Source organism: Mustela nigripes, chromosome 1, assembly GCF_022355385.1.
Source record: "Mustela nigripes isolate SB6536 chromosome 1, MUSNIG.SB6536, whole genome shotgun sequence".
Classification (NCBI taxonomy): domain Eukaryota; kingdom Metazoa; phylum Chordata; class Mammalia; order Carnivora; family Mustelidae; genus Mustela; species Mustela nigripes.
This window is the reverse complement of record NC_081557.1, coordinates 246,644,446-246,664,518: the sequence shown is the minus strand read 5'-3', so window position 1 is coordinate 246,664,518 and position 20,073 is coordinate 246,644,446. Positions and strand designations below refer to the sequence as shown.

The window sequence follows — 20,073 nt, the reverse complement described above, 5'->3', positions numbered from 1 at the left end:
AGATAAAATTAGGTATATTGGACATTTTTCAGTATTGAGAGTTTCAGAATCTCAGAATTTTATTTTGTGTATGGAGGTCTTATACATCTCTGTTAACTTTTTAAGCGAGGGTAATGATATTGTGGTTATGTTTTTGATTGGTCCTTATAATTTATAGATTCACACTGGAGTATTTACAGATGCAGTGATACAGTTTTGGGGGTTTACTTTTAATAATACAAAGGAGGAAGGGGAGGAATAGAGAAGGGGCAGTATAGATGTAACCAGATTGACTATGATTTGATTATTGTTGAAAATAGGTGATTTGTAGGTTAATAATTATATTATTCTTTTTACTTTTCTGTGTGTTTGCAAATTTTCATAAAAATAGGTATAAGAAATGTAATGACTGTAGTAGGTTGATACACATATAAAATTCCAGAAGTTCATCATAATATTTAAAAATTCCTCTGGGTATCAGGTCATTACTCTGAAAATCATTTATAAATGAAAGAATCAACCATTTAATGTTTCTCTGCACAGATTATATTCCAGGATAACCAAATAATTAAGAGGGAAAGTTTACCTATGTGGAAGAATCACAGCTGATAAGAAATGTTGAGAAAATAATAGGATTAGAAACTCACCACAGTGCAACTTCTTTTTTTTTTTTTTTTTTTTTAAAGATTTTATTTATTTGACAGAGAGAGAAAAGTCACAAGTAGGCAGAGAGGCAGGCAGAGAGAGAGAGGGGAGAAAGCAGGTTCCCTGCGGAGCAGAGGGCCCGACGCGGGGCTCGATCCCAGAACCCTGGGATCATGACCTGAGCCGAAGGCAGAGGCTTTAACCCACTGAGCCACCCAGGTGCCCCCACAGTGCAACTTCTGATGAAATAAGGGATCAAGATAATGATCAGTAAGTGACTACTGAAGCCACTAGGTGAAAAATCTTTTGGGACATTATTTTTGTGTGAACTGTAAGCCTGAAGTAGCTAAGTTTCTGCAAAATGGCATTTATTTTTCATCTGAATTCCATGTGGGTCTTTTAATCCTTTTTGAACAAAATAGAATCACATTGCAGCATTTTACTTAGTATTTTTTTAAAATTACCAAAGTAAACTGATGCTCATGAAAGATGAAAACAATACAATATGTATGTAAGTGAAAACCTCCTTTGAAAATTAAACTTTTATTTCATGTCCCTCTCCAGAGATAGCTGCTATTAACACTGTTTAATCTTGTAGATCTTGTTCTGTGTGTTTACAAACATAGACTTTTTAATATTGGAAAATGAATTGTCTTTTCTGTCAGTTTGCCTCTACTATGGGCTCTGTTTCTACTCACGGGACAGGAAAACAACCTGGAGCATGTCAGAAAGTTTAACATCTGGTGTGCTCTTTATACTCATCTTTTCACTTGTGAGGGTCCAGTCATCTTGGGGGGCATTTACAGTTTGCAATTAGGTCATACCGGTGTGAGTTTTATGTGGTTGTAGATTGTATTCAGCTGAAAGAGTTGGATTCCTTGGGTTTTGTAGGACTCTTTAGAGTCCACATTCTAGGGTTTTCTTTGGATTTTGACCCGGTCTTGCAGACCACTAGAAACTCCCCAGATTACATCAACTTCTCCAGGTCCTCTGAAGGCCCACTCTGTCCTTAGCTAGGAGATGCTGATTGACTTAGATGGAGTCTAGCCTTGGAAAGGAAAAGGAATAGAAAGGCCTTTTGGTCTGGTTTGTGCTTACCTGACAGCAGACAAAGGAGTATGCACACCTTCACTCACCTCCTATTTCCTCCTGCAAGAGAACACTACCTTTCTAATAATTCTTTTCAGGTGATGGAGTGTGCAGAAAGTTCAGGGGATTAATCAAGACTAAATCTTTACTATTTAGTCTTTACTACAATACGTGATATACATAGAAAAGTGCGGTATCACTGACGCTGCTCTCTGGGGGTTTGAAATCTAGTGTAGTTAAAAGAGCACGTGTGTAATGATTTTAACACAAGGTAGGAAATGATTGATTCCAGAAGAAAAATATACATAAGGTTTATAAGGGTGCGAATGTTTCTAGCTTTTTATTTTTACAGGCATGGGGATTGGAGGAGGGGTTTATATCTCAACCTTTTAAATCGTTAAGAAAGGATAGAACAAATTTAGAAAGCTCAAATCTTAGCTTTTAATGAGCAAGGAAGTAAGGAATTAAATTGCCTTGTTATAGGCAAGCACTATAACAAGGACTAATTGATAGTTGCTTTTTTTTGTTTTTACAATAGTCCAGTGGAAAGAGTCATCTGATGTTTAGTTTGATAATTATAATACAGCCTCTGTTAGATTTCAGGATTGTTAGGAATATTAGGAAATTTAATTCTGTCAGTTAACTGTTACCTACCATCTAATATATCAGAGAGTATTAGTGTTAAAAGTAAATTGCTTCTTATTAACTTTTCTCAGAGGACATATTTAATATACCACCTCCCCATCCATTTTTACTCATAGTGTTATGTCAATTAATATGTTTGCTGCAAATATGTTAAACTATGAAAGCAAACAACAACATTGTAAAAAATCGAAGTTCCATATTACAGCAGATCACTTTGTTTTGTGTCTATTTCCTTCCAGTTCTTTGCAGATGCATACTTTTTTTAATGTGTAGTTTCTTACAGACATTGTACTAGTCAAGACTGCATTTTCCCTTTTACCAAGTCTAAAATTCTGCCCTTTTCTAAGACCTTAACATTTCAGGTGAGGATATGGCAGTCAGTTTAAATCTGCTTAATCAGGTTTAAAAAGTAGTTAATAGTCAACTAAGAGACCTACACATATTTATTTCAGAGTTTTGAAGGTAAATAAGGATAAGACAGAAAAGTGGAAATGGATAGCATATGAGTCCTCCTGCAAAATCTTAAAATGTAAAGGGAGTAAATTTTATCTTAAAGTGTAGATATAATAATTATTTCAGTGAAGAAATGTTGTATGGTAGTTTTCTAAATAATCTGTGGTTCAGGATCCATCTAAACATATTTGAACTAGTGTTCAGATAGTTGTGAACTTGTTTGGCCTACTTGGTTACACAAAAGCAACCTGGCAGTTAACCCAAGTTTTAATAGGTCAGAACAACTGCCTGTTTTATAGAGGGATTATACTGCAAAAAGAGGAATACTTGTGGCCTTAAAAATTGATATATGTTTAGTGGCATTTTACATGGGTCCGGTGGCATTGTCATATTTGTACATAAAAGTTTTAAGTTATTAAATAAGTCATGAGCTAGCCCCTAAGCCTGTTATTTCATACTACTACTTAATAACAGGTCCCTGGAAATTTTTATCACTAATAAAATTCTGTACTTCTAGGTTGATAAGTTTTATTCATTCATTCTCGCCCTCCCTTTCCTTTCCATTTCTCTCCTTCCCTCTCTTCTCCCCTTCCTCAGATCCAGCTCAGAAATTTACATATACCCAGGGGCACCTGGGTGACTCAGTTGGTTAAGCGACTGACTTTTGGTTTTGGCTCAGGTCCTGATCTCATGGGTTGTGGGATGGAGCCCTACATCAGGCTCCATGTGCCCAGTGAGAGTCTGCTTAGGTATTTTCTTGTTCTGTTCCATCCCTCACTTGCTCGCTCCCTGTCTGAAATAAATAAGTAAAATCTTGGGGAGAAAAGAGAAATTTACATACACTTGTCTTTTTAAAACGGGCCAATCCACAAAGGACCAAATTTAATTTATCTTCTTTGGACAAATGTTTGACGCTTAGAAATTATGCCTTTTTTTAAAACTCAGTATAGCACATGAAATAATTGTCCAAAAGGGAAAGAATGCTTTCATATTCTTTTGGACATTAAACTAACTTTTGCCATCCAGAGCAGACATAGAGCCTCTTGGGGCCATATAGTAATAGTGTTAGGCTTGAAAGTTGCAGTTGAATTCCTAGAACATGAATTATCATCTACATTTTTCTTCAGTTTCCTTGAAGAAACAGAAAATGAAAAGATAGCTCAGAAGTTACAATACTTCAGTAATAAAATACCAAAAAACAAAAAAGGTTACAAACTACCTGCTCTGGTGGTGTGGCCTTTATCTATTGATGGATCAAATTGTTCTTTAATGTCTTATCTTCCCCAAAGATACTTAATTTTGTCCTCACCAAAGAGAGACTTCTTTGGTCAATGAATGTGGTAGGAGAATAATGGTCCTTCAAGATGTCCATTCCCTAACTCCCAGAACCTGTGATTATATTAGGTTGATTGGCAAAGAGGAATTACAGTTGGGAAGGTTTTCTTGGATTATCGGGGTGGGCCCAGTGTGATCAATTACTAGGGTCTTTGTAAGGGAAAAGGGAGGCAGAAGAGATGGCAGCTTGAGAAGCATATGGCCTGCTGCTGGGTTTGAAGATTGAGGAGGGGAGCCATTAGCCAAGGAAGGTGAGAAGCTTTGAGAAGGTTGTAAAGGCAAGGAAACAGTTTTTGCTAAAGTTTCCAGAGAGGAACGTAGCCCTGCTGACACCTTGAGTTTAGCCCAGTGGGGTTGGAACTGGGAGAGAATAAATTTGTGTTTTTTTCATTCCATTAAGTTTGTGGTCATGTGTTTTAGAAGCCATAGCAAACTAATACGTGGTATATCCGTTTAGTTTTTCACTAACAACATGAATTTTATATACTGATTAATTGAATCCTGATGTGAATGACAATGTGATTTCCTGTGAATGTTAATTCTGGTTTATTCAGAAGTTTTTTTGTTGATAATATGTTGGGCATTGACGTGTGGACCTTGGCTTACCCAGGGGTCTTTTTGTTTGCTACCTCCTGGGACTGGTGAGAAGTTCACTGTGGTTCAAGAATAGGGAGTATGTCTACAGTGAGGATGGAATGGGGGATGAGGGTAGAGAAATAGGAAGTTAGAAAGGAAAATTGGTACTGTGCAATGTGGCAAGAGATGTCACCTTCAGAAGCCTGGTTTCCCCTCCACATGTTTTTCAGTATTTGTGTGATTTGTGCCTGTATTAATAAATGCTGTAAGTTGGAATTTTAAGAAGTTTTTATCATCAGTATGACTTGCGCTGTATAGAGTTGTAAGCAGTCATTGCATTTTGCTACAGAACGTCTCATGGAGTGGCTTATCCATGATAAATGTACAAAGGATTCAGTGGCAAAAAGGAGGGCATTTAGACAAACACTGAAAAGAAGTAAGCATTTCTGTCTGATATTTCCTGGCCATCTCAGATAAACTTGCTTTGTTCCTTTGTGCCTTTTCTGGGATGAGACATTGTGGAGGCCCAGCAAAGATTAGGAGGCTAGAAGAGGTTGGGGGGGAAAAAGTCAGAGGCATAAATAAATAAGAGCTGTACTGCCAATTTTAAAAAAATCTGTTTTTTGTGTTTTTGAATCAAACAGATCACATGCTAGCTATCTCAGCTTGTGTGCGCTATGGAGGGATCAGTGTTTGAAACAGAGAATATGGAGAGGCATGTGATTATTTCTAATGGTGAGTTCTAGAATAACTCAGGGGAATGAGCTGGAAGGATTTTGGAGGAGAGAAAATGTGGAGAGAGTAACAGTCCTGAAGGAACAAGAGGGTTTATTTTGGGAGTTTATGAGCAGTTCTAACACAGAGAGGGTTGCAGCTGACATCATCTGGAGACCTGAGAAGGGAATAATTCAGCAGTGACAGTGAGGAACAAGGAGGTCCACCTCACCACCAGGACTTGGTCATCTGTGACATGGGAGAGGAAAACAGATGTCATTTGAAAGGACTGGAGTTAGAGCAGAACTTCTAGAGGAGAGTGGGGTTTAATTGGGTGCAAGCAAGGCAAAGAGAGTGTGCAAGAATATATTGAGGAAGTGGGAGATTTTGTTAATGATAGCACTATGAGTTCCAGAGAACACAGTTAAAGGAGTTTGGAAATTGGGAAAGGAAGGGAAAAGGGATCAATGTAGGGCTATAAAGAGTGTGTAAGGACAAGAATCCAGGTAATTGTGTGTTGGAGGGGGGAGGAGGGTCTTGGGCCTCTTTTAGTAACTGATATAAAAGGAAAGTAGGGCATAATGGGATTAGTCTTGATGGTTTCTAAGGCAGGTTATTGTAAATATTGAGGGAGAGAGATTTGCGAAAGGCAAATTTATCAAGAGCAGCCAGACATACGTGGATTTGCATTGTTTCTGTTGCTGTCCTACAAATTACCACTTAATGACATAAAAATGTATTGTCTTACAGTCAGTTCTGAAGCTCAGAAGTGCCACATGGGTCTCACTGGGCTAAATTCAAGGTGTCAGCAGGGGTGCATTGTGCATTCCTTTCTGGAAAATTCCTTCCTCTTTTTCCAAGGAGAATCTGTTTCTTGTGTTTTTAAGCTTCTTGAAGCCTCATATTCCTTGTGTTATGGCCCCTTTCTTCCACCTTCAAACCCAACAACATTGTATCTTTCTGACCCTTTTTCTCGGCTTCATAAATTCTCTGACCACAGCCAGGAAAGGTCTCTGGTGTTTCTTGTTTGCTTGATTGTTTTAATTTTTTCAATTTTATTTCCAGTTCAGTTAACATGCAGTGTTGCGTTAGTTTCAGGTGTACAAGGGAGTGACTGGAGACTTCCACACAGCACGCTGTGCTCATCACACAAGTGCGCTCCGGGATCCCCTTTGCCTCTTGCACCCATCCCACCTCCCCTCCCCTCTGTGAACCACCAGTTTGTTCTCTAGAGTCAAGGGTCTGTTTCTTGTTTGTCTGTCTCTCTTCCCTCCCTCCCTCTGCCCCTCTCTCCCTCTCTTTTTCCTTTGGCTCATTTGTTTTGTTTCCAAATATGAGTGAAGTCATATGGTAGTACGGTATATGAAGTCATACGGCATTTGTCTTTCTCAGATTTAGCATTATACTCTATAGCTCCATCCATGTTGTTGTAAATGGTAAGATTTCATTCTTTTTTATGGCTGAATGATATTCCAGTGTGTGTGTGTACACCTCTACATACATATGTATATACTACATTTTCTTTATCACTTCATCTATGAATAGACACTTGGGCTGCTTCCATAATTCAGCTATTGTAAATAATGCTGCTGTAAACATAAGGGTGCATGTATCTGAAAGGTCCTCCACTTTTAGAGACTCACATGATCGCACTACACCCACAGGTAATTCAGGATAATCTCCCCATCTCAAGATCTTTAACCTTAATCACATCTGCGAAGTCCTTTTTTGCCATGTAAAGTGACATTTTACAGTCTCTAGAGATTAGGGCATGAATGATCCTTTTAGTGGCGCCATTATTTTGTCTACCACAGGGTCCCCTCTATCTTCCTTTTGAGCCTAGTAAAGAGTCCTGGTGTGGGGGCAGGAGGGCTGTGGAGTGTAGCTTCAGGGTTGTGGTAACTGGTTCCTGTGTAATTAAGGACTCAGACTTCAGTTCTGTACCTTCAGATCTTCTGTAGGACTCAGTGGAGGCTGGGGACAGGCTCAGCCCTCAGGCTCCTCTCTGACAAAGGAATAAGATGCTCCTAATATTCTGTGGACCAGAATAGTCCGCTACATGAGTAGGGATCTCAGGCATTATTTGAAGAAATACATTAATTGAATCATTGGAATAGTCTTGTGTGTCCTACTAAGAATGTTGTACTAGTTTTTAAATATTTCTTTATTTAATGAAGCTTCAAAAATACTTCACATTTAGACCTTTGAAAGACAATAGTTCTGGCTGTTTGTTTTTTGTCTGGAGCCAAAATTTCGTCTGGTTTATAGTTCAAGTTTGCTTTGGGGTGTGTTTCTTGTTCTTACTGTCAGTTCTCAGTTTCAGTTAGTTTCAGAAACTCCTATATAGAGAGGTAAGAATGTTCTTCATCTTGCTAATATTTTATCTCCATTCTACATAGGGGTAGGCTAATGTTCCCATTTAGTATTGAGTAAGTTAAGAACTATTTAATTTCATCTTTACTGATATGTTAATTAATTTAAAAAGTATTTGAATCTTCACAAGTTAAAATTGTTCTCTTAAGAATAATTATCTTTTTAGTTATGATACAAACATTGAGTGATCTGCAGAAGCAAGTTAGAGTTTTTCATAAATCATGATAAACGTAGTGAGGATTACTGCTTGGATTTTGTATTATCCCAGTCAGTTAAGTTTCAGCACTACTTTTAATTAATGTTAGTAGATCCATCAGCTCCAGAAATAATCTGTGATATCAGATTTAACTGACCTAAATTCCAAAGTAGGTCAGTGGGTCAGTAGGTTATTAGGTTAGAAAAAGATCTATTGTAGTTTCCATTTCTTAAACCCAAGTTCCTGAGTTAATCATTTAAAATTAATTATTTAAAGATTATTGATGTTTAGGTGAAATTAAAAGTGTTTTCTTTAAACTATGGCAACAGTACATAGGAAAATAGCCCCTGTTGCTCTTATTTTTTAACAATAACATGTTATTTTGTTACTCATACTTTGTTTTCTGGAGTGGATAAACATGTAATTTATGTTCCTGAAGTATCAGGGCTCTAATGTTGGACAATTAAAAAGAAAAAGGCAGCACTTCAGTTTTTCTAATTATAATAATCATGCATGCTCATGCAAGAAATTTTAGAATGTACTAAAGAAGAATATTAAAAATTCATAAGCTACTTAACTACAGTTTTACTTTTGGCTTATTTCGATTTATGTTTGATATATCTTGGTGCCACTGTTAACTGCTATTATTAGATGCTTAAATTCTTTCTAACTTTACACAGATTTTGCACAGTAGTGCAATGAATACAGAATTTGGCTATACCTTTGATTGATCCAGTAATTTTACTTTGAGAAAAAAGGGAACAAAGGGTATAAATATTTTCAGGCTATTGATACATCTCACTAAACTTTCTCTCATCAAACTTTAAGGAAGGGGTTTCCAGTTTACTCTCTTAAAGCAGTACTCAGTGTCTGTTTCATATCTCCTTCACCAAAGGTATCAAATTCTTTTGTTATTAAATACAATGGACATTTTAGAGTCATTGTCTCATCTGCACTGCAATATTAACATTGTCAAATTCTAAAAACATTCCTTTCCTTTAATTTTAGGGATAGCTAATCCTTCTTGGCTTTCTTCTGTCTCTTTGATCCTTTGCCATCTCATCTAATTGATAATATTTGCACTAATCATATTTAAAATTCATTAGCTCAGAGTCCACAGTCTGTCATGGTTTGTCTCCCCATCCAATTTCCCCCAACTCTGAGAAACAAACTGAGGGTTTTGGAGGGGAGTGGGGTGGGATGTTGGGTGAGTCTGGTGGTGGGTATTATGGACGGCATGTATTGCATGGTGTACTGGGTGTGGTGCATAAACAATGAATTCTGGAAAGCTGAAAAGAAATTTTAAAAAAATAAAAAATTCATTTGCTGTTTTCTATATGCTGTCCTAAACATGGAACATATTTAATCCTCAGAACAACGGCATGTACCTACTGTCATATCTCCTTTTTAAAAATGAAAAAAAAAAAAAAAAAAACGATGCGTAGAGATGAACTGACTAGTCTGAGACCCACAGCTGATAAAGGGACTGAGCTATAATACATACCTAAGAAATCTGTTTTCAGAGCCCATTTCTTTTTTTATTTGTTTGATTCTTATTTAAATTAAAGATTATTTATTTACTTATTTATTTGACAGAGATCACAAGTAGGCAGAGAGGCAGGCAGAGAGAGAGGGGAAACAGGCTCCCCGCTGAGCAGAGAGCCTAATTCAGGGCTTGATCCCAGGACCCTGTGATCATGACCTGAACCAAAGGCAGAGGCTTAACCCACTGAGCCACCCAGGTGCCTCTGATTCTTATTTAAATTACTTAAAAATTTTGTTTTATTGAAGTATAGTTTACACACTGTGTTACATGAATTTCAGGTGTGCAGCATCGTGATGGACAGTTCTATACATTATGCTGTGCTCACCAAAAGAGTAACTACTATTTGTCACCATACGGCACTGTGACAACACCATTGACTGTATTCATTTTGTAACTGGAATCCTGTATCTCCTATTCCCCTTCCCCTATTTTGCACATCATTTGATGGGCACCTCTACCTCTGGCAACTACCAGTTTGTTCTTTGTATTTATGGGTCTGTTTCTGTTTTTTCTTTTTTATTTGTTCATTTGTTTTTTAAGCTTCCATATATGTAAGTGAAATCATATGGTATTTGTCTGCTTATTTCACTTAGGTTAATGCCCTTTTGGTCCATCCATATTGTCACAGATAGCAACATCTTTCTTATGGCTGAGTAATATTCCATTTCCCAGTACCATCTATTGAAGACACTGTCTATATTCTCTCCTCCTTTGTTGTAGATTAATTAACCATATATGCATGGGTTTTTTGCCTTTTTTTTTTTTTTCCTGTGTTCTCCGTTCTGTTCCATTGATCTCTTTGTCCATCTTTGTGCTGGTATCATATTGTTTGGATAACTATAGTTTTATCATATATCTTGAAATCTCTGAAAATGATATCTCCAGCTTTGTTCTTTTCTCAAGATTGCTCTGGCTATTTGGAGTCTTTTGTGGTTCCAGGATCATGCCAACATGTAGTTGGCATCATTTGTTCTAATTCTGTGAAAAATACGACTGATATTTTGATGGGTATTAAACTGAATCTCTGGATTCAGTTTAGGGGTAGTATGGATATTTTAACAATATTAATTCTTCCAATCCATGATCATGGAATATCACTCAGTTTGTGTCATCTTCAGTTTTTTTCATTAATGTTTTATAGTTTTCGAAGTATAGGCAGAGCTCATTTCTTTAAGTTCCTTGCTCTGCCTCCTTCCCATTTTATTAATCTTCTGGATTCTGAAATATGAATTTTTTATCAAGTGTCAGCCTTAGCCTTTCTTATATGTTTTTCTTAGACTATCCCATCAGTGTCTTTAATTTACATATTTATTTTGATGGTTCCCGATTTACATCTTCATCCAGTTCTATCTTGAATGCTAAGCTCACTTCTACCCATCCACTGGATGTTTTTCCTCTTGCATATCTCTTAGGTATCTCATACACAATATGTATAAAACTGAATCCATCATCTGAAATATATATGAGGTATCTGTAACATAGTGATTAAGAGCATAGTTCAAGCTGAACTATCTATGTTCATATCTTACCTTTATTGCTTAGTTTACCTATAGTCTTTGTTTTTTAGCTTCCTCATCAGTAAAATGGAGCTAATAATAAAGAGTTTACCTCATATGATTATTGAGAGTATTAAATGAGAGAAGACTGAGGAATGAGGGGCACACAATAAGTGTTCAATAAGTAGTAGCCACTGCTTTCAATGTCATTAGTTCTCATTTTCCTCCAGCTTATTCTTCCTGTTTCCTATCCAACCCGTAGATATGTCCAAGCCAAAATTTGGATGATACTCTTAACTGCTTCCTGAAATGCACTTCTGGTTATTAATCACCAGGTTCTGTGTAGTTATCTTAGTATATTTATCAAAATTCTTTTTTTTTGTTTTTTTTTGTTTGTTTGTTTTAAAGATTTCACTATTTATTTGAGAGAGCGAGAGCAAGTGTGTGCAAGTGGGGGCTGGGGCAGAGGGAGAGAGACAAGTAGACTCTCCAATGAGTGAGGAGCCTGATGAAGGGCTCAGTCCTAGGACCCTGAAATCATAACCTAAGTTGAAGTCAGACGCTAACCGACTGAGCCATTCAGGTGCCCCATTTATTGAAATTCTTTAATTTATATGACCCCTGCCTCATCATTTTGCCGAAACTATTATAATAACCTACTTCTCTTAGTCTCCCTAACTCTAGTCTTGCCTTTCTCATTTCATTCTCTATATTGTAGTCAGAATGATACTTTAAAAGAACAAATCTATTAATTTCACTTCCCTGCTTAAAGTTACTTCAGTGTTTTCATGTTGCCATTGAGGGGCAGGTGATTTTTTTTTTTTTTAAACTTCATGTGACCTTTCATTATATACATACCTCATCATTCTTACCTCTTACCCCCAGTTTTTACCCTACCTTGTCCCTAGGATTTTGCTCTGATGATACTGAACTACTTAGAGTACCCCAAAATTATAGTTATTACTTATGTCTCCAGACCCTTGCATTTACTGTTCTTTTGGCATCACCGTTCTCTGTCTCTCAGCCTGGTGAATTTTATTCATCCTTTGGATCCCAGTTTAGGGATTACTTCTTCCAGCAGGCTTCCTCAACCTTTGTGTCCCTCGTATGTATTCACAGAGCATTTTGTGCATGCCTCTGGGAAGTGCCTCAATTGCAGTTGCTGTGTCTGTTTTGCCATTTTAAAACTACCATAACATAGTGTTGGACACTTGTATTGGTGCTCAGTAAATATTTGCTGAACGATAAATATGTGAAGTATAATTTTTAAGGAGCCACTGATATTTATAACAAGTTTTTAAGTTTCTTTGATTTCTAGCCAGGAATAATTTTACATTTATTAGCCATGTATTTTCTTTATGCCTCATTTAGTTACAGTTTTTGCTCATTTTGGAGTTTGGATTTTATTTTATTTTGTTTTACTTTTTAAGTTAGCAATAATCGCGCCTCAGATAAACCTCATTGGCTACGATACTGCCACTGTGCAAAGCTTGTTTTACTTTTTTCAAATAAGTCTCAGTTTTAATAATAGCCTTTACACAGTTGCTACTGAAAATTGAAATAGCACACCAAAAAATTTTATTACAGTTCAGTTTTTGAAAACCAGAAAATCTGGCCTATGCACCCTGCCAATTATGCTCTAACCAAACCACCCAAAGTTTTCTGTGTATTTCTTTTGCACAAGTTACTTAGCTTCCAATTTTTGATGATAGGTTTTATCTTAATAACTTCAAGCTTCTCAAACACAATGGCCACATTCGAAACCTATTAGTGCTTCCTTAGGTCAAATCAAAATGTGGAAGTATATTGAGGTCATTCAAATGTAAACTATAGGATTCCTCACAAATTACTGGTATCAAGGTAGAAAAGATTAAAAAAAAAAAAAAGACAGCTTATACCATAGATTATCAAAATATTATATAGTTTGCCCTAACGTAGAACAGCTTTCCCAAGTTGCTACATAATGATTCTAAAATTGCTAGCAAGAAGGAACAGTACAAGAATAAAGTTTACGTTTACATTGGTTCTGTGTCATAATTATTTTCCATGCTGGTATCCTCAGGAAGATCTTTATGATACAGGCAATAATGATGGCTATATCTAAATCTTTGAACACTTCTGATTCAGCCTCAGTTTCCTTCTGCTTAGATCTTTTTGAAGTGTGCACTGCTGGTTGTGGTAGCGCTGGTATTCGATCAGTAGCGCTGGTATTCGATCAGTAGCGCTGGTATTCGATCAGTAGCGCTGGTATTCGATCAGTCACATCATCCTTCCATCCTTTCTTTCTGAGCTGTTAACAGGGTCCTTCTCTACCCCTCCTCCTGCGGCTGCGGCTGCGGTCAGTGAGCCCCTGTGGTTTCTTCTTTCTGTCCTCCCACTGGGGTGTGTATTCTCATAGAGGGGAAAGGAGTTGGATCCTAGGGTCGAGTCAATTTACTACGGTTCTTTATTAATACTTCGGAGATAGTTTGAGAGGCAGCTGAGCCTTCCTGGGAATTCTCTTCACTGGGCTTCTGAGATGATTCTGGGGCCCAGATTGGGTAAAGCTGCTTTGGTGAATCCACTGAAAGCCTAGGGCCAGGGGTGGGGGGGATGGGTTTTAACATTTTTGTGAGTAACTTTTAAATATCCTTATGTGGTAAAGATATTAACCCTTTGTCATGCTGCAAATGTTTAAGCCTTCTGTTTTTTTTTTTTTTCCCCCAAGGGGGAGTTACCATTTGTGTTTATTTTGTTAACAAAATTAGGTATCCCTGAGCATTATATCTTCTATTTTTCACAAGAACCGTTTTAGCTCAGAGTTTTGAAGCTTAGTTTGGTTAAGTTATTTTCCAGAGATTTCCATCAATGCCTTTCTAAATTCCGAAGGTCTTAAGTTTTATACTGACTCCTCCAGCATGCTCTTTATTAGCTGCTTTAATTCTGACTGGGGAGCACTATTCCAGAGTACTTAAAACCAACTAGGATGTAGGGATCTGGCTTCTGAATTTTGTTTCATGCACATTTTAGGAACTCGGTCCTTTTGCTCTGGTGCTTTTGAGTCAGACCATTTATTTTTTGATTCCTTCAGTTTTCCAGGGTAATGTTTCATTATAAAAAAAAAATCCCCTTTTCTCAAAAATATATCAGTCTTTTCCTATAAAAAATATCCCTTTTTGTTGCTGTGATATTACATATACAATTATATTCTTTATTTTAAAAAATTTAGAATGGGCATTGAGTGGGTCAGAAGCAAACTTGAGTGTAAAGTTTGGGTGGCTCAGTTGGTTGGGCCACTGCCTTTGGTTCACGTCATAATCCTGGAGTCGTGAGATCGACTCTTGGCATCGGGCTCCCTGCTCAGTGGGGAGTCTGCTTCTCCCTCTGACTCTTCTTTCTTTCATGCTTTCTCTCTCTCATTCTCTGTCAAATAAATACAATCTTAAAAAATTTAGAATGGGCATTGAGTGAGTCAGAAGCAAACTTGAGTGTAAAGTTTTGTACTAATTTTGTGGGAAGGTTGAATTGGTCTCAGTTAATTGAGTTACTCACCAGTGCCAGTTGAGTATTAGTATTTGTCAAATACTCTGACAGGTTCCTCATAATAGATGAATAAATTATTACTCCTATTTTGAAGGAACTCATGATTTAGAAAGCTATTGTCAATGAGAATGTTATAATGATACTCTACTTTTACAATGAAAAATAGTAAGAACACAGTAATTCCTAATTTTCCTTGTCCATGAAAGAGCATTGATAACTGAAATTGACAGGTTTCTGAAGTTTTCAGCACCAAAAAATTTGAGTAAAATTCACCCTAATTTTCCTTCTTGAAGGCGACAATGAAAACTAAAGTATGCATGCACACACACACACAGAAAGTAGGGAGACAGTGGGAAAAACCAAATATGAACCAGCCATGTGAATAGTTAACTCTTTAATAATATTATGTAAAGATGATTATCAGTAACTATTGGGTCATGACCTTTTTTATATTAGCTGATGCAGAGATTTCAGTGAACATAATTCCTCTATGTTCATTGGTGTTTTTAAAGCAAGCATTTGAACTGTTGAGAACTAATTCACAGAAAAACTATTAAATAGTAAATACTGTGGCAGCCTCTGTACAGTTGGTGTTATAAAGCATTAGATCATGTCGTTAATTTGTACCATGGTCTATTACAGGAAAAGGCCTAAGAAATTCCTTGTTGTTAATTAGTTACTTCAATTTATAAAATACCTATAATCTCTAACATAGAGTTTGAACTTCTGTTGATCCTTAAATGCTTACTGACTTAAAATGAGTAATTGACAGTCTTAATCTAATCTTGGGTACCTTTATTTTTCTGTAATTTTTTACTGTAATAAAAATTCTAATTGAAAAAAATTGAGTCTCTCATAAATTTTTTTTATTTTAAAGTTCCTAGGTAAAAATACATTTGTGATATCAACTTTAAAATTATATTATTAAAGTGACACTAACTTTCAGAGTTTAAGAAAATTATTATAATGGGAAAAAGAAAACAAATACAAAGTCACCACTTTGTCCCCAAAAGCTGAATGATCTAAAAAAACAATTCTTGGATGCATAAAGAAGGGGGGGCACAGGAAAACTTGATTACAGGGCAATCTCCCCAAGATTAGAGTCAGACAGGCAAATATAGGAGGTCATAACTTCCTAGAACAGAGACTTAGGAGCTGAAACCATTTCAGAAACCAGTACAGAACTGGAACTGTACTTCTGGTAATTGTAATTGACAATTTGCTGGAGGTTTACTATGGATAACTTTGACAATTAAAAACTCCAAAGGGACCTAGTCACAGGGGGGCCTTAGCAGTATCATGAGATTTATTTCTTAAGAGCTCAACCAGGTTCCCATAGTGAATATCAGAAAAATCTCCTCTTGCTTCCAGCAGGAGTGGGGAAAAAAGAACCATTTTGAAATACACCAGCGCCCTCTTTTCTTAACAAGACCCACTCTCAGGGGAAACTAGTTAATGGAAGTCTAACTGATTTGGAGGAAGGAAAATATCAAATGCCTGCCTACTCTAACCATGTTAATTTAAGGAGGGAGAAAAAAACCTGACAAACACTGATGAAGTTCACAGTCTAGGCTTACTAAAAGACTGAGGCCTAATCATGGACTATCGAATGCTTCCCCTCCCCCAACACCCCACCACCACATTACTAATGGCCTGTTTATAGCAGTTCCTTTTACCTAGTGCATCATATCCAGCAATTAAGAAAACATTATAAGGCATACCAAAAGACAAAAAATGCAATTTGAAGGGACAGAGTGAATATCAGAACCAGACATGGCACAAGGGTGTTAGAGTTACCAGATCAGGAATTTAAAGTAACTATAATTAATGTGCTCAGGGATCTGATAGATAAAGTAGTCAGTGTGCAAGAACAGGTGGGCAGTGTAAGTGGAGAGATGGAAATTCTAAGAAAAAAGGTAGATAAGGAGTTAAACACTGAAACACTGTACCAGAAATGACGAATACCTTTGGAGGGCTTATTAGACTGGAGACATGAGTAAAGAATTTCTGAGCGGGAGGATATCTTAGTAGAATCTTCAAAAACGAAAAGCAGGTCCTGGGTGCGTCAGTCAGTTAAGTGGCTGCCTTTGGTTCAGGTTATGATCCCTGGGTCCTAAGATCGAGTCCAACATCGGGCTCCCTACTCAGTGGGAAGCCTACTTCTCCCTCTGCCTCTGCTGCTCCCCCTGCTTGTACTCTCTCTTTGTGTCAAATAAATAAATAAATAAATAAATAAATAAAATCTTAGAAAAGAAAAGAGGACAAGACTGAAAAGAATAGAATATCCAGAGACTGTGGTGTGGGACAACTACAAAAGTAACGTTTAGTGGGAATAGCAGGAGAAAGAGGGAAGTTTTGAAGTTATAATGTCTGAGAATTTCCCCAAGTTAATGTTAGACCCCAAATCACAGATCCAAGAAGTTTGGAGACCACCAAGAAGGATAAATACCCCCCAAAACAATGCCTAGGTGTATCATTTTCAAACTATGGAAAATCATATAGGAAGAAAACAATCCTGAAAGATGCCAGAGGAAAAAAAAAAAACAGCTTACCTGCAGAAGAACAAAGAATTACATTTGACTTCAACTCAGAACCTGTGCAAGTAAGAAGAAAATAGAGCGAAATATTTAAAGTATCGAGAGAAAAACTCACTAACCTAGAATTGTTTTTTCTGTGAAATTATCATTTTTTAAAAAGATTTTATTTATTTGATGGATAGAGATCACAAGTAGAGAGAGAGGAGGAAGCAGGCACCCTGCCGAGCAGAGAGCCCAATGTGGGGCTCGGATCATGACCCAAGCCGAAGGCAGAGCTTTAACCCACTGAGCCATGCAGGCACCCCTCCTGTGAAATTATTTTTGAAAAATGAAGAAGAAATAAAGACTTTCTCAAACAAATTGAGGGAATTTGTTGGTAGTAGACCTCCCTTGCAGGAAGTACTAAGTTATTTGACTTGAATGAGTCTCACTTGTCAGTTTTTGCTCTTGTTTCCTTTGTTTTTGGTGTCATATCCAAGATACCATTCCAAATCCAGTGTCCTAAAACTTTCTCTTTTGTTTTCTTCTAGGAGTTTTATAGTTTCAAGTCTTAACATTTAAGTTTTTCATCCATATTGATTTGGCTTTTGTGTATGACGTAAGGTGGGGTCCACACAGTTTCAGTCTTTTGCACGTGGATATACTGTTTTCCCAGCGTCGTTTGTTGAAGATACTGTGCTTTCTGACTATGTAGTCTCGGCACACTTGTTGAAGATCCTTTGACCATATATACCAAGGTTTATTTCTAGGCTCTCTGTTTTTTACCACTGGTCTATGTGTTTGTCTTTATGCCACTTCCATACCATTTGATTACTGTAGCTTTGTAATACCTTTACAGGTTAGGAAGTGTGGGGCCTTCAGCTTTGTTCTTTTCCTCAGGATTGTTTTTGACTAGTTGAGGTCTTTGTTGTTCCATATGAATTTTAGGATTTTTTTTTCCAGTTTCTACAAAGAATGCCTTTGGGATTTTGATAGAGATTACATTGAATCCGTAGATGACATTGGGTGTTATGGACAATTTTGATGATACTAAATCTTCCATACACATTCGCTGTATGTCCACTGTAAATGTCCCTCCATTTATTTGTGTCTTATTTCATTCAGCGTTTTTTTTTTTAGTTTTCAGTGTGCAAATCTTTTGCCTTTTGGGTTAGGTTTGTTACTAATTATTTTATTCTTTATGATGTTATTGTAAATGATATTTTTTAAAAATTTCCCTTTGAGATTGTTTGTTGTTTGTGTATAAAAAGTGCATTTGATTTTGATGTGTTGATTTTGTGTCTACAACTTTGGCATTTGTTAGTTCTAATTTTTTTTTTTTTTTTGAATCTTTGGGGTCTTCTGCATATAAGGTCATGTAATCTGTGAACAGGGATAATTTTTCTTCATACTTTCTGATTCGTGTAAGCCTTTTTTTTCTTACCTGATTACTCTAGCTAGAATTTCCAGTACAATGTTGAATACAAGTGGTAAGAGTAAGCATAATTGCCTTGTTCCTCATCTTAGAGGGAAAGCTTTTAGTTTTTCACTGTTGATCTGATATTAGCTATGGGTTTTTTCATTTATGACCTTTGTTATCTTGAGAAAATTTATATTCCTAGTTTATTGTGTATTTTTATCATGAAAGAGTGTTGAATTATGTCAAATGCTTGTTCTGCATTGACATAATCATGTGATTTTTATGCTTTGTTTTGTTGAGTTGCTGTATCATATTAATTTTGATTGGTATTGATACTGATTTGTATTGATATTGATTGAAACATGCTTGCACTCCAGGGATAAATCCCAGTTGGTCGTGGGTATTACTCTTTTAATATGCTCTTGGATTTGGTTTCTTAGTATTTGTTGAGGATTTTTGCACCTATTAAGGATATTGACCTGTACTTTTATTTACTTATAGGGTCTGACTGAGTGGTTTTGGTGTCAAGGTGATGTTGGCTTCATAAAATGAGTTTGGATGTGTTCCCTCTTTAATTTTTTGGAAGAGTTTGGGAAAGATTGATGTTAATTAATTCTTCTTGAGGTGTTTGGTAGAATTCTCCATTGAATTTTTTGGTCCTGGGCTTTTCTTTGTTGTGAGGTTTTTGATTACTGATTAGGTATCCTTAGTAGTTACATATTTGTGTTCAGATTTTCTCCTTCTTCATGACTCAGTCTTGGTAGGTTGTGCATTTCTAGGAATTTATCTGTTTCTTCTGGTTTATCTAATTAGTATCTAATTGTTCATAGTAAGTAGTCTTTTATGAATCTTTGTATTTCATACAAAGTCAGTTTTAGCACTGCATCTTTCACTTCTGATTTGAATTTTCTCCTCTTTTTCTTAGTCTGCTTAAAGCTTTCTCAATTTTGTTGATCTTTTCTAAAAACTCCTTTTTTCATTTTTTTTTCCTATTGTTTATCCTGTTTTGTTTAGTCTTTAGTCTTTATTATTTCCTTCCTTCTGCTAACTTTGGGCTTGTTTGTTCTTTTTCTGGTTCCTTGAGGTATAAAGTTAGGGTTCATTTTTGAGATTTCTCTTTCCTTCCTTTCTTCCTTACTGGATTCTGGGTTATTGTTTTGTTTTGTTTTAATTTTCTGTTTTATTCATTTATGAGATTTACTTATTTATTTTTGAGAGACAGCAGGCTGGGGGAAGGGGCAGAGGGGTTAGAGAGACTCTCAACCAGACTTTGTGCTGAGCGTGGGCCCTGATGCAGGCCTTGATTTCATGACCCTGAGATCATGACCTGAACTGAAACCAAGAGTTGGACATTTAACTGACAGTGCCACCCAGGTGCCCTCAAGATATTTTTTCTTTTTTTTAATGTAGTATTTACCAATATAAACTTCCCTATTGGTACTGCTTTTGCTACATCCCATAAATTTTGATGTGTTATATTTCTGTCTCCCAAGTATTTTTTAACTTTCATTCTGATTTATTTTTTTATCCACTGCTTAAGGATATGTATTGTTTAGTTTTCATACATT

The 20,073-nt window shown here is 36.5% G+C and overlaps 1 protein-coding gene and 1 pseudogene across 4 annotated transcripts in view; one reads left to right on the top strand and one right to left on the bottom strand.

The window, feature by feature from the left end:
- CLOCK (clock circadian regulator) overlaps positions 1 to 20,073 on the top strand; it is a 135,845-nt gene that overhangs the window by 33,641 nt on the left and 82,131 nt on the right. The window lies entirely within an intron of this gene.
- Positions 12,455 to 12,538, bottom strand: LOC132009005 (U4 spliceosomal RNA; annotated as a pseudogene).